Raw genomic sequence first — 13,080 nt, 5'->3', positions numbered from 1 at the left:
CAGTGGCTGCAGCAGACTTATTGTACGATCTTGGGCAAATAACTTGGGTCTCATTCGTTTGTAAGCCCTTTGGGCCAGGGATTGTTCCTTTCTACGTTCTGTGCCCAGAACAGCAGAGTTCCGGTTTTGGCCGGCGCCTCTAGGCACTCTCATGCAAATCAACGCTCTGATCCTGTATGAAGACGCTACAATACAAAGGGGAACATGAGAACCTAGATGATGGATAGATGGCCCTGCAGCCCAGAATTTTACACACTCTCTCCCCTGATTGACAGTTTTCAAAGGAGATTCCCTGGGGAAGGTATTCTGCTCTCCAAAGGTTTTACCTCCTCGCCCCTTCAGACTGCTCACAGGAGGCACTGCCACTTGGGCTGTATTCCCCAGATATGTGACAAAACCTGGGTGACTGCATGAGCGAGGGCATGGATTTTTGCCCTGAGGATCCTTGGCACTGCGTGGAAGAGAGCTGCTGTTTTAAGTCCAGCAGAAGTGTGTTGTGAGCTTGCTCCTATATCCGTTTGTTTTCTAACCCTTTGCCTGACTAGATGTGCTCTGATTTTCCAGACAGATGTGCCAGTGCCCATAAAATGCCAGTTATGTTTTGTAACAAACAAAGCTACATTTACGCTGGCTTGGAAAGAGTCCCTGCGTGGTTAATGTTTGGATGCTGAAAGTGGTTGGTTATGTTGGCACAAGGAGTCTGTCAATTATCACCTCCGTGTGAATTTGCAGTTAGGATTCAGTGGAAATTAAACTGGACCAGACGCAGCCAAGAGAGCGCAGCACTGGGCGGGTTTCATTCCCAGTGTTCTGGCTGCAGTATTGAAGATCCATTAAGTGATATTGAGAGCAAGGGTAGGGTTCCTAAGGATGACTGCCAGGCTGGTAGTGCTGCATGGGGTGGCAAAGGTTGAGCCTGGTTAGCCAAATAAGGCTGCTGAGTGGTCGGAAGTTCTGAATGTGAACCGTCCTGGCCAGAGCATAGCTGGAGTGACAGGGCACGCGGGCACAGAGACAGATGAAAGGACATGTATAGGAGGAAGGAAGGTCTTGTAGGTAAGGCAGGAAACCTGCTGTCAAGAGACTTGGATTCGGTTTCCTGCATTGGTGCAGACTTCCCGTGTGATATGGGGTAGGTCACTTAATCTCCCTTGCTTCTGATTCCCCAACTGCAAAGGGAGAGTAATCCGCCCCACAGGGAAGTTGTGGAGCTCAGCCAGCGCCTGTGCCCTTCTGAAAGAGCTTCAATGTATTGTATTAAAGCCTTAAATGTTTAGTTCATCCTGGAGAGTCCCGTCCCATCCCCCCCACTACCAAATGCCAGACATCATGGCCCGGTTGATTTCTTTGCCTGGAGGTTGCCCATCATGGGAAGGGATGGCTGATACAATGGGGCAGAGGGGGTATTCCCTGTTAGCAGCAGTGTGGGTTTGGGGCATTGTCATCCTTTCCATCTGATGTGTTCCAAAAGCAGCTGAATAGTAGGCTGCATGGTGTGTCCCTCTTCAGTCCTGCTGCTGGAAGGAGCATTTGGGTTGTCCTGTGAAGTACCAGCCAGCAGGGTCCCACTAGGACCTATGGAGAGCCCTTTTGTGGATAGGGTGAGGGTATCAGTGGAGTAAACAACAGAAGAAATGGAAGTGCTCTCTAGAAATGAGTGAGAAGCTGCTGTTGACATGAACCAGCTGGGGATGGCACCGAGTATGTGGCCAAACATGTCCCATGCAGTCTTATAGATTCATAGATATTTAGGTCAGAAGGGACCATTATGATCATCTAGTCTGATCTCCTGCACGACGCAGGCCACAGAATTTCACCCACCACTCCTGCGAAAAACCTCTCACCTATGTCTGAGCTGTTGAAGTCCTCAAATCTTGGTTTAAAGACTTCAAGTTCCATGAGTGAACAGTACTCATGCACACCTGGCATTCGGCATCACATCTTGACCCTTGCCTTTGAATTAGCTCTCTCACCCACATCCCCAGAATTTCACTTGATTATAGAGCTCATGATGTTTCTTTTATACCAACACCTGACAGTTGCTCCCCTCACTTTCCCTGGTTTGGGAAGACATCCACAGAATCTACTGCAAGTGGCGTCTTGAGTGTATTTTGTTGGCAGGAACACCACCAATCTAACTGCTGGGAATATGAAACAGATTACTAAATATAAGTGGAACTGTGAAGAAAGATATCTGAGCTTATTCCATATTGTGTGTCTGCTGTGGGGTACCAAAAGTAACAATTGTGTGCACCTGAAAATATGAACCTTTGAAGCTGGGCAAGCCAATTGGCCAATATTGGTGCAGTGAGGTCTGAATCTGAGATAAGAGCTCAGTCCTACGAGCCCTGTTATATTTGCTGTGAGGCAGCATGTTTGGCTCCTGAAAAGACCTCCAATGTATGACCCCCCACTGGAGCAATTTGGGAGTGGCGCTAAAGGAGATGTGGTCAGACCTCCTTGGTCAGACCTCATGTTTATCTTTACATGAGGCTTTATGCGGGGAATGGAAACAATAAAGAAAGCCACTTGTGCAGTCTTGGGAAAAAGACTATCCAATGAACAGGCAGGATTTATTATTTTTAATATAAAAAAAGATGTCCATATCTACTCTGCTCCTAAGCTCAGAGCAAACTGGCTTCAAAGTCAATGAAGAAGGAGACATAAGGGTTTAAAAAAGGAGTTTAATTTTGGGGCTCACAAAATCTGAATAAGTGGCAATATTAAAATGATCAATCAAAACAACCCACCCCCAGCACACAAACCTTTGTTTCTTTTCCCTATTAGGGCACATTTTTGCTCTCAGATCCACCTTTCAGAACACTGGCAAAGGGAATCAGTGTGCCCTCAATGTCTGACACAGATGGCCAATGTCAGCTTAACACACAATATTGTGAGTGATTTTCACCGCATTGAAAAAAGCCTGCATGAGGCTCTATTCATCACTTAAGTACAGCCTCACAATATGGGTTTAAGCAGAGTGGAGCAGACCCTGTGCACTGGGAGAAGTTTCACACTCCTGAATTTGGGAGCTTTTATGCAGAATGAAAGCCCAAAAAAATGTGCTTAAAACCTTGTCTCTTTAAGAAAGTTGACCCAGTTTAATGAAAGGTGTAAGTTTTAAGCTTTTTTCATTAAACAGGTGCAGACCCCGTGTAGATGCTCTTATTTGGGTTTAAGAGTCCCTTATTCTTAGCTCCTTTGGGGTGCAGGAGAACCTGGGACAGTGAAGCTTTGGAACCAGACAATCTGTACAGCTGTGTCTGAGAAGCATGTATTCTTGGTGAGCATTGTCATTCCTTGTGCAATATTAACTGAGTGAGTAGTGTGGGGGCACGAATTGCCTATTAAACGGAACATGTCTGACAGCCCCAATTTATCAGGGATTTGTGGAGCGTGATTCATGCAGTGATTATGATAGGCAACAATTCCCTGACTGTTTGCTTTTCTCTCTAGCTTCTCTAGGCAGAGAGAGATTAGACTCATTATTTTGAAAAGGTGCTTTCTTTAATGTCTCTCTTTAAAGCGCATTCCCAAAAACATAAGAGACGTATTTGAATCAGAGGTCTTTCCTATTGAAGCACAATTGAACACAGCCTGAGAGCCTCGCTGTTTGGATATCATCTGCTTCCAATTCCACATCCCCTTCTTTAGCTATGTCTCTGCAAAGACAGTCCTATTGTTTAAGCTCCTTCAAACACCTGCAATGGGAAAAATGGCTCTAGGCAAATCTGTACTGAGAAAATTTCTTGGTTCACGGGACTGGCACTTGGGAGGTGCAATTGCAGGGCTGGGAGAGGTGCTCAACACCCAATACAGTTCAATGGGAGGGTACTGAAATAGGAATGTATGTGGCCTGTAGTAAAAAGCTCCTCAAGTTCCCACCACCAGCCTCCAAGAGGGCTTGCTCCTCTGCTCAGTAACAAGAAGAAAAAACCCTGGAGGACCCTCCCTGGTCTGATTTGATGTAAAAGTTTCGCATGGTCTCTCCAGCAAGGAATTCAGGGTAATGAGGCCTGTCCTCAGCTCTTGTCTAGACCATTCTGCATCAGTGACGAGTGCTCACTCACTCTGCCTGGTTTGTTGACGGTGATTATACCAGAAAGGATGCTGGCCGTGTCCCTGAGTGAGTCCCTGCTTCTCCCAATACTCTGTTGAAGTGCCCCAAAGATTTCTTTCAGACCAGCTCCAAAAATCTCCATAGCAAGTGTGGATTTCTGCTTGCCTTAGGATGAAAAAAAAAGCCATCTGTCCTTGTTCTATAGAGCTAGAGTCCCCTGTGTGATGTGTGCTTGAAGTTTTCTGGGTCTGTCTGAACTGGGCCTCTGATCTAATGGGAGAAATGTTTCTTTTAAAGTCTAGCTGGATGGTTTGTCTGGTTTTTGAACATTCATCGGCACAGCTGGTCCCCTTTATCCTGCTATCTAATTTGCTCGCCTTTTGGTTTACACGGCAGCAGCCAAAGCTTAAGTTGTCTATAATGAGTCAACTTAGCACCTACAAAATGAGCTCTCTAGTTCTAGTTTGTAAATATCTGTTTCTGATTCTGAATCCTTCTTGGGGGGCAAATTGGGTTACAGGAGACTTAAATTGTAGGAATAATCCTTATTAGTTGTGCAGCTAGATCCTTGCACTGTGGTTATCAGCTGGAAAGGGACTGTAAAAATGACATTAAAGGATTCCATGCTGAGATTGTCTTAATAGCAGCCAGGACTGATCTGCTCACATTACAGAGCAAACTTGCTACAGGCTCCCCAAATGAATGTGGGTTCCTTCTGACTCTGGCCTGTCACTGGCAATCAAGCCCACAGTCAGTGGAGTTGGCAAATGAGCATGCATGCGGGGAATTAACCAGTGAGCAAGAAGAGGCAGCTTTTACATGGACGCTTTTCTTAGCATAATTGCCCTTTAACACAGCCAGGAGTAAGAGCTGTATGGGAGAGGGTCCAGAATGTAAACTTCCTTGAGAGAGGAGGTGAGGCTGCGATGCCGTCCCCACCCAGCTATGGAGCATCCATGGGAGCAAAGCATTTCTAGTGATGAGGCACGAAACAGAGGGAGGGTTCTGACTCTGAATTGCAAACTCAGCTCAACGGAATGAGACTTTCTTGGCACGACAAGCAGGGCAAGTGTTGCCAAAATGTAAAAAGAGTTGGTCCCCTCAGGTCTTTGGCAGAGAGGCACAATCCACCCAGGACAGAGCTATAGATTGTGTTGCGGTTTGGTCCCATGTTCGTTACTGATCCCGGGGCAGGTAGCTCCATAGTGTGATGTCATCTCTGTGTCTTTTGCCTTTCGTTCCGGGTCAGGCATGGTGTTTTCTCATTGCTGTTTGATGAGACGTCTCTTACAATGTCTAATAATCAGAGGCAGTTCCTCCTCGCACTCCTGTATGTGCATAGTCAGAATGAGGACTTGGAGCGGGTTCCACCACAAGAGGGTTAGCTGGTCTAGCATCCGAATGCTGCCCTTGAGGTGAAATTCACCCGTCACATTTCAGGTTTGACCACGTGTCTTTTGAAACTCTGCCTTGCTGAGGGTTATTGATGGTTAATAAGCACCAGGGCAAAGAGTTCTCATGGAGATCCTGCAAAGCCAGGGATACATCCTTAATACGCGGCTTTCAGCACCAGCCTTATCGGATGTATCAAAGCTGGAAATTGTTCGTTAGTGTTTCCCTTCTCAGCCCACCAAAGCACAGGCTGCCTGCATGTATGTGCACCTGTGAGTTTTATCCTCACCTCTGTTATGTATAAGATCTTCCCTTAACTGGGTGGCCAAGTCCCAGCAGTTTATAAATGAAAATTAATAAACTCAGATTTGGTAAAAGGTTGAATCAGTTGCTTTTCAATGGCCAGGGTCCCTCGCTGCCTGAATGGCGATAGCGTGGGCTTACTTAAAAATGGGCCCTGTGGATGCTCAGGAGGCGTGTGCAGAAAGCTGCACAATAGAACAGATGCAGGGTCAGTGTCCGATATTTGAGATCCACCCACACGCCCAGGAAATGAGGCCTTCTCCAGCACAGCTCACAGGGCCCCCCTACTCAGAAGAAAGAGGGGCTCTGTCCCTGGAGGATTTCCCAGATCGACTGGGATACAAGATTCAGAACTGAATACCCGTCCATTGAAATAGCCTGCTCCCAGCCTCCTCCCATTCAAACTGGGACCTGTTTGCTCAGTTGCTTCCAGGTGAGTCCACGTGTGTGCACGGAAGGGAAAAGGACTTTCCTGCGTGTGTCCTGAGTGCAGACAAAAGCAGGCACCTCCCCTGCTGCAGCACAGCAGGGACTGGGAATGGAGCAGGAGGCCAGGGTGGGCAAATGAGGGGGCCTAGAGGACAGCCCCCTGCTCCTCCAGCTAATTGAACGCAGCCTGAAGCTCACACTGGGGGGTCGGCAGCAGCTCGATGTTGCTGCTTGGAAGCAGCAGGTGGCAGCCGAATGACATGGTGGCTTTTGAGCGCTCTATTAATATCCGCGGCTGGTGAGTGGAGAGCTATGGGGTCCGGCAGGGCAGCCATGGCCAAGACTGGGCGCGAGGGAGCAGCGTTTGTATGCTGGAGGCCCCTTGCAGTGGCCCAAGCCCTGTGCCCTGCAGGGAGCTGGCCTGGCCTAGCCCACGAGCTGATCTGGACCTGCCATTCCCGCCTCCAGCAGCTGGGAATACCTAGAAAACTCAGGCCTCTCCTGGGGCTGGCGGGGACTCCTGCCCACTCTGCCCATTCAGTGGGGTGCCAGACGGGCAGCATAACACTCTTGTGGCCCTCGTCCCCACACCTGCTCCTGAGTGTGATTCCCAGCATCCCAAAGGGGTCTGGGGCGGTCCTGCCACTCCCTGCCTGAAGCTGGCTGCACTTAATTCTCTCCCAGGCTCGATGCAACCAAGCCATCGGTTTCCAAATGTCACAGGCCCACCTCCATTAATGTCAGATCTCCCAGACATGTGCATCCCGGGGCTTGGGCCCAACTGCTTTCCACTGTCCCCCTTCTCTCACTGTCCCTTTTTGCTAGCCTGGCTTCCCGCCTCTCCTTCATTCCTTGGCTACAGCCCTTGCAATCCATGTTTCTTGCTCTTTCTCGCCACCCCCTGCTTCATCACGATGCTCCTTTCTGCCCTGCCCTCGCCTCTGTTCCTGTGGCTGAGGGCGCAGCTGGGAACTGCGCCCTGTCCCTTGCGCTGCCCCTTACTCTCAGTGGGGAATGAATGGGCAGGGGCAACCTCCCGGCAGGTGAAGCCCCAGCTGTTAAATGGGGCGATGATCCAGTCACCTCATCTGAAACCACAGTGACCCCAAGTTCTGGGGTCCCTGGGAAGTACCTCCTGCCCTGCAGGGGCCTGAGATTTCAGGGGGAATAGAAGGGGGGAGCGAGAGAGAAATGGCATGGGGAGGCACAAGATACAAGGGAAGCCAAGGAGCTCCCAGTGCAGTAGGGTGCCCCCTGCTGGACCCATCTGTCTGGGACATTCACTGGCTCCCACTGGGTGTGTGCACTGGGCTGGCCCTGCTGGGGATGGGGTGCTGGGCTGGAGCCCCATTGTGGGGAGGGCTGAGATGGCTCCCCCTTGGGGGTTGGTGCTGGTTCCTCATTGGGAGGTGGGGTTGGTTCCCCGTGGAGGGCTGGGAGCTGCTTACCGCACTGCTCCCAGACCAGGGAGTAAGGGGCAGAGATGAGCCCAGAACCAGTGACCTGGCCCGGTTTCCTTCCATTGTGCTTCCTCCTGCCTGTGGCTCTGCAGGGGGTGGGGGAGTCCTCCACTGGGGACAGGCCAGATGCTAACACCCACCCTCCAGCACACATCTGGCCCTCCCCCCTTCCAGAACGGGGCTCAGACACTTCCTGCCTTTTCTGCTCCATTTTGCTTTGCAAACCCTGCAATTGCAGCAATTTGGCAGAAATCATTCCTGTTTGTTTGGAGCGGCTCAGCCCCCAGACGTGGGGCTGATTACTTGCTGCAATCGCTTTCTGGTGAGTGCCTTAATTATGGGCCTGCCAGTCAGCTGTGCAGCAAACGCAGCCTGCCCCACGGGGCACCAGCGAGTGGGCTGGCCTGAACCTGCACTTCCCTCCCACGCTAGCCAGCAGCCAGCGCTTGGCACTGTCCTCCTACCCTGCCAGACACTGGGGGCCTGCTCCTATTCTGCCAGACCTCCCGGCCACTGGGGATGGCAGAGCTGCTTGGGAGATGGTCTGAGTGTGGAGCCCCATGGGCACGTAGAGCACTGGGCACCCTGAGCGTGGTGTGAAGGTGAGAGCCCCTGCAGTGCCTGCCATTCACTCGACCCTGCCGGCCCATGCCCCTGTCCTGCCGAATCACCCCCCAGGCTCCCAGCACTCGTGCCTGACCCCAGAGGCTTGCAAGGGTTGGGCAGAGCGACTGGAAGGGAGAAAAGAGCCCCAGCTTGGAGTAAATTGCTGAACATCTCACAGGGCTTCCCAGGCTGAGAACATCTCCACTGCCCCCAGCTGAGTGTCCAGCTAGGGGCCCTTGGGGCAGTGAGTGCCACACTGCTGGGTGCAGAGGTGGGTGATGGGACCCGCACCCTGCCAGCTCTCAGGGTGGTGGGGCCTTGGTGCCTCGTGGCCAGTGAGCACTGGAGTGGGGAGGTGCGTGAGGGCCCTGTGCAGGGCGGCTCAGCACAGACAGAAGTGCTGCCCACTGGGGAGCCCTGAGCCCGTGGACGCTGGCTCCGTTTGCAGGAGCTGGTGCTGCTCGCTGCCGGCTCCCCCCTGGCATGGATATTTGATGAGCAGCTGTTTAGCTGTGCTCGGTGCTTCCCTGTCATCTTTTATTCATGGCTTCCCTGCAGCGTTTGCCCTCCGGCACAGCCTCCTAAACGCTGGCAGATTTGTTCAACCAAATATTGCATGAGTCGCGGCGAGGCTCCGACAGAGCATTTACCGCCCCCTGCCTCCCGCTGGTGCCCTGATTACTGAGCGCACTGATATCCTGCTCAGCGGCGAGGGAGTAGGGGGGCATTGCCCTGTCTCCGCTCAGCCAGCGCCCAGCCAGGGCTTTGCATGGGAATCGGGGGCTTTGCTCTCCTGGCTGGTCCTGAAATACACAGGGGCTGCGTGGGAGGCTACAGGCCCGGGGCAAACACTTACATTCCCCAAGGGCTCTGACCCGAGCTCAGCAGCGTTGGGCGGGGCTGCTCCTTAGATGCGAGATCCCGGAGGTGCCACCCCGGGGGTGAGGACCTGTGGCACTTCCTGCAGCTCTGGGGGTGTTAGTGCTTCCGCGGGGCCAGGAGGTTCCACTCGGCTGCCCTCCGCTCACCCTCTGCTGAACGAGGGTCTCCTCACGGTGCCAGCTCAGGGGCTCCACCCCCCGGGGGCTGCATTCGGGGGAGGGGGGAGGCAATCTGCTTGGATTCCAGTTTGTAAAGCTCTTGGGGGCCTGCTGACTGCTCTCTCAATAGGAAAGGAGTGTCAGGCCCTGCTCCCGGGCTGTCTGGGCTGTGGGCAAAGCACAGTGGGCGCATGCGCAGCCCAGGTAACGGTGTGCCCAAAGGGGCAGGTCAGGGGCCGAACGTTACCGGGGGCGCGTGTGCAGCTACGTGCAGCCAAGTATCGGCAGCCTGTGGCTCACCCCCAGCCACGGGCACACTGGGAACACGCACACACGTGCATATGAGCATCTGACTCCGGTGTGAACACGGACATGCTCTGTACTGTCACAATCCCCCCCGCAGCCCCCCACTCACATGTGCATCCTGACACATGCAGCCCCTCACATGCCCTCATTCCGCTCCCGTCACTGGCTGGGCAGCCAGAGGAAGGCAGCCCATTATAAAAGATGGCTGTTAAATGCAGGCGAAGTGAATAATTAACCCAGCGAGTGAATTAAACATCCTAATTATTTATTGAGGCTGCAGCCTGCAAAGAGCTTGGGGCTGCGGCCCAAGGCCGGGCGAGGCCGTCTCTCTGCACCAGCCTCTGGCTGAGAAGTGGCTCCCGGACGGCTGCACCTCCCCAGCCTCTGGCTCTGCCCCGCATCTCCCCACAGCAGCTCGCCCAGTCCAGCCCGCCGTGGTTGGCATGCCTGCTGGCGCTATTGCTGGGGAGGGCTAAGACCTGCTGGCTGCATGCAGGGCGTGTGGGGGCTCAGATCACAGCCACTCCCATTTGATTCAGGCCCTCCGAGCTGACACCCACCCTGGGACAGGCGGCAGGGCCAGGCACAGAGCACTACCCCCATTTGGCAGGGTGGGGGTATTGGGGGGGGGGTCCAAGCAGAGGGGCCAGCATGGAAAACGGCCCAGGAGGTGGAGGAGGGGAAGGAAGGTCATGTTGAGGCCAGGGCAGGGACAGTGGGGAGGGGCTGGGTGGGGGGGTCTCTGGGGCAGGGCCCGAGCTTGGGCCATGTGGGGAGAGGAAGCCAATGGACAGACTTGGGGCTCACTGAACGAAGGGGCCAGACTGCCAGGAGTGGCAGTGAGATGGACCAGGCAGGGCTGCCTGTGCCCTGGAGAACAGGCTGTAGGGGGGCTGGCAGGGGACTCCCTCGCCAGGGCTCCCGGGGCCCAGGGGGAACGTGCCTGAGGGCTGCTAAGCACCCCAGGAGGAAGGGGTCGGGCCCAGCCCAGGGCTCTGCAGCAGCTGTGGGTCTGACCGGAGCTGGCTGGCTGTGGAGGAGGCAGTGGGTGGCATCGGGGTGGCCAGAGAAGAAGGGGCAGCAGAGGGGCCATTGGGAGGCCCCAGGCACAAGCCGCGCTTGCTGGGGAGAGCGGCTGGTGCGGGGAAGGAGGCTGAGGCCCAGCGAGCGGGCAGGAGCCTTGATCCTGCTCTGCTCTCACCGACGGGGCTCTAACGATGCTCGGCGAGGTGCTGTGATTCGTGACGCCCAGCCTCTCCAAAGCCAGCTGCTGCCCAGGGAGCCCTGACCATGGGAGGGTTGGAGGGTGAGGCCCTGACTGGGGCAGCTGCTCTACTAGCCGGGCCCCCACACGGGGGGTGGGGGTGCAGTGTTAGCAGGCAGCCCCATTGCCTCACGCCCGGCTGCTCTCCCCCAGGTATCCCAGAGCAGGGGATGGAATCTCTCGGCCCTGCAGGCACAGAGCTGGGTGGCCCCCAAGTTAGCTCCCCAGGGTCTCCCCGCTGGAGCCCCTCACCCGCTGCTGCCCCGCAAAGCTCCTTGTTGGCAGGGCTCTCCGCACGCTCCCCTCTACGCCTGGGAGCACCGCAGTCTGGGCTGGAGCCGTGTGCTCCCCTGGCGACGGCATAAAGATTATTAGCAGGAAGCTGCTCCATGGCCCGCGCTGGATCCAATTAGCATTGATTTTCCACTTACCCCTAATCAGGTCTTGGCATGAGCTGGCGACTGCCTGAGAGCCCGTCCCCAGAGGCTGCTGGTACTGCAGGCATGAGTGCACAGGCTGGCCATGCTGGAACCCGGCCCCTGGCAGCCCCTGGCAGCTCAGCCCCAGAGCCCGGATTGCTCTGCCCCAGCCCAGCGTCCCCAGGGCAGTGCCCCAGCCCTGCCAGTGCCTGGCCTGCAGCTGTTTGGTGGGTAAATTGGGGGCCCTAAGCTGCCTGGGCTGTCGAACTGGGCCCTGACTCTGGGCCCTCCCCAGGCTGGGGACTGAGGGCTGCAGCTGGCTAGCTGGGCCTGGTCTCTGCAGTGACTCTGTGTGACGGAGTCCCTGGCGATGCTCTTGAACTGCTCCCTACGAAGCCAGGCAGGACTCTGGGGAAGTCTCCTTTCTGGGAGCAGACTGTCTGCAGGACACACAGCTCACACAGCTTCCACCTTCCTGGGTCTGACCTCGGAGCATTCAGCATCCTCTGCCCCTCCGTGCGCTTCCCCCAGCGAGTCCGCCCAGGCGGGGTCCTGGGGAAGCCAGAGGGTCCTGCACCCCAACTCCACAGTCAGACGTGACTCTCAGCCAGCCAGGAAAACAGAGGTTTATTAGACGACAGGAACATGGTCTAACACAGAGCTTGTAGGTGCAGAGAACTGGACCCCTCAGCTGGCTCCATTTTGGGGGGCAATGAGCCAGACAACCACATCTACACTTCACTCCATGTCTCCAGCCAGCCCCAAACTGAAACTCCCTCCAGCCCCTCCTCCTCTGGGTTTTCCCCTTTCCTGGGCCAGGAGGTCACCGGATTCCTTTGTTCTCCAACCTTTAGCTCTCACCTTGCAGGGGGGAAGGGCCAGGCCATCAGTTGCCAGGAAACAGGGTGTCGGCCATTCTCTGTGTCCAGACACCCCCCCCCCCCCGCACACACCTGCCCTCTAGGGCTCTGCAACAATCATACACCCTTATCCCACCACCTAGATGCTTAAGAACTGCATGGGGAAACTGAGGCACCCCCACACTATTCAGAGGAAACATTAAGAACAGTCCCGCTTCGTCACACTCTGCCCGGGGCTGAGGCCAGGAGCTGTGTACGTGGAGCTGCCTGTGCCAGACACCTTGCCCACCTGGCAATCCCTGACTCCCGGCAGCCCACAGCAGACCTAGGGCACGAGCACCTGGGAGCCCAGGGCCGGACTAGCAGAGGGGCTGCGGGTTGGGGTTGAGGGGCATTGGCAGAGATGGTGGTTGGGGAGTCCAAGGACGGGATAGCAGGAGGGGCTGGGGGGCAGGACTCAGGGCTACTGGCAGAGCTGTGGAGGGAAGCTTACCATTCTCCCTCCCCCCGGCACCATCAACCCCTCACTTCTGTGAGTAACTCTCCTAGCTGGGCCCAGGCTGCCCCCTCATTCCCTCATCTGCAGCCTGGGGAGCATTTTCCCTGGCAGTGCGCGGCGCGAGGAGCCTGGCGGTGCCACACAGGGAGGCAGATTGAGCACAAGCCGAGGAAGGAAACAGAGGCAATTCTGCTTTAGCTGTCCCAGACTCAAGAGCCCTGGGCAGCCCAGCTCCCTGCTCCACTTCCAGGGAGACGAGAAGCGCTTCCCAGCAAGGCAGGCTACTGACTGAAAGAGGCCAGGGCGGAAGCAGCTGGGTACTCACTCCCAGAGTGAGGGGCTGGGCATCTCAGCGCCAGCTGGATCCCCAGCTTGGAACATTCCTATGAAGAGGGGCACCAGGTGCAGATCTGTGTCTGTCCAGGGGCTCCGTGTGCAGATC

This window comes from Lepidochelys olivacea (genome assembly GCF_965140295.1).
Source record: "Lepidochelys olivacea isolate rLepOli2 genome assembly, chromosome: 12".
Classification (NCBI taxonomy): Eukaryota; Metazoa; Chordata; order Testudines; family Cheloniidae; genus Lepidochelys; species Lepidochelys olivacea.
The sequence above is the reverse complement of the archived record's forward strand: the minus strand, read 5'-3'. Positions refer to the sequence as shown.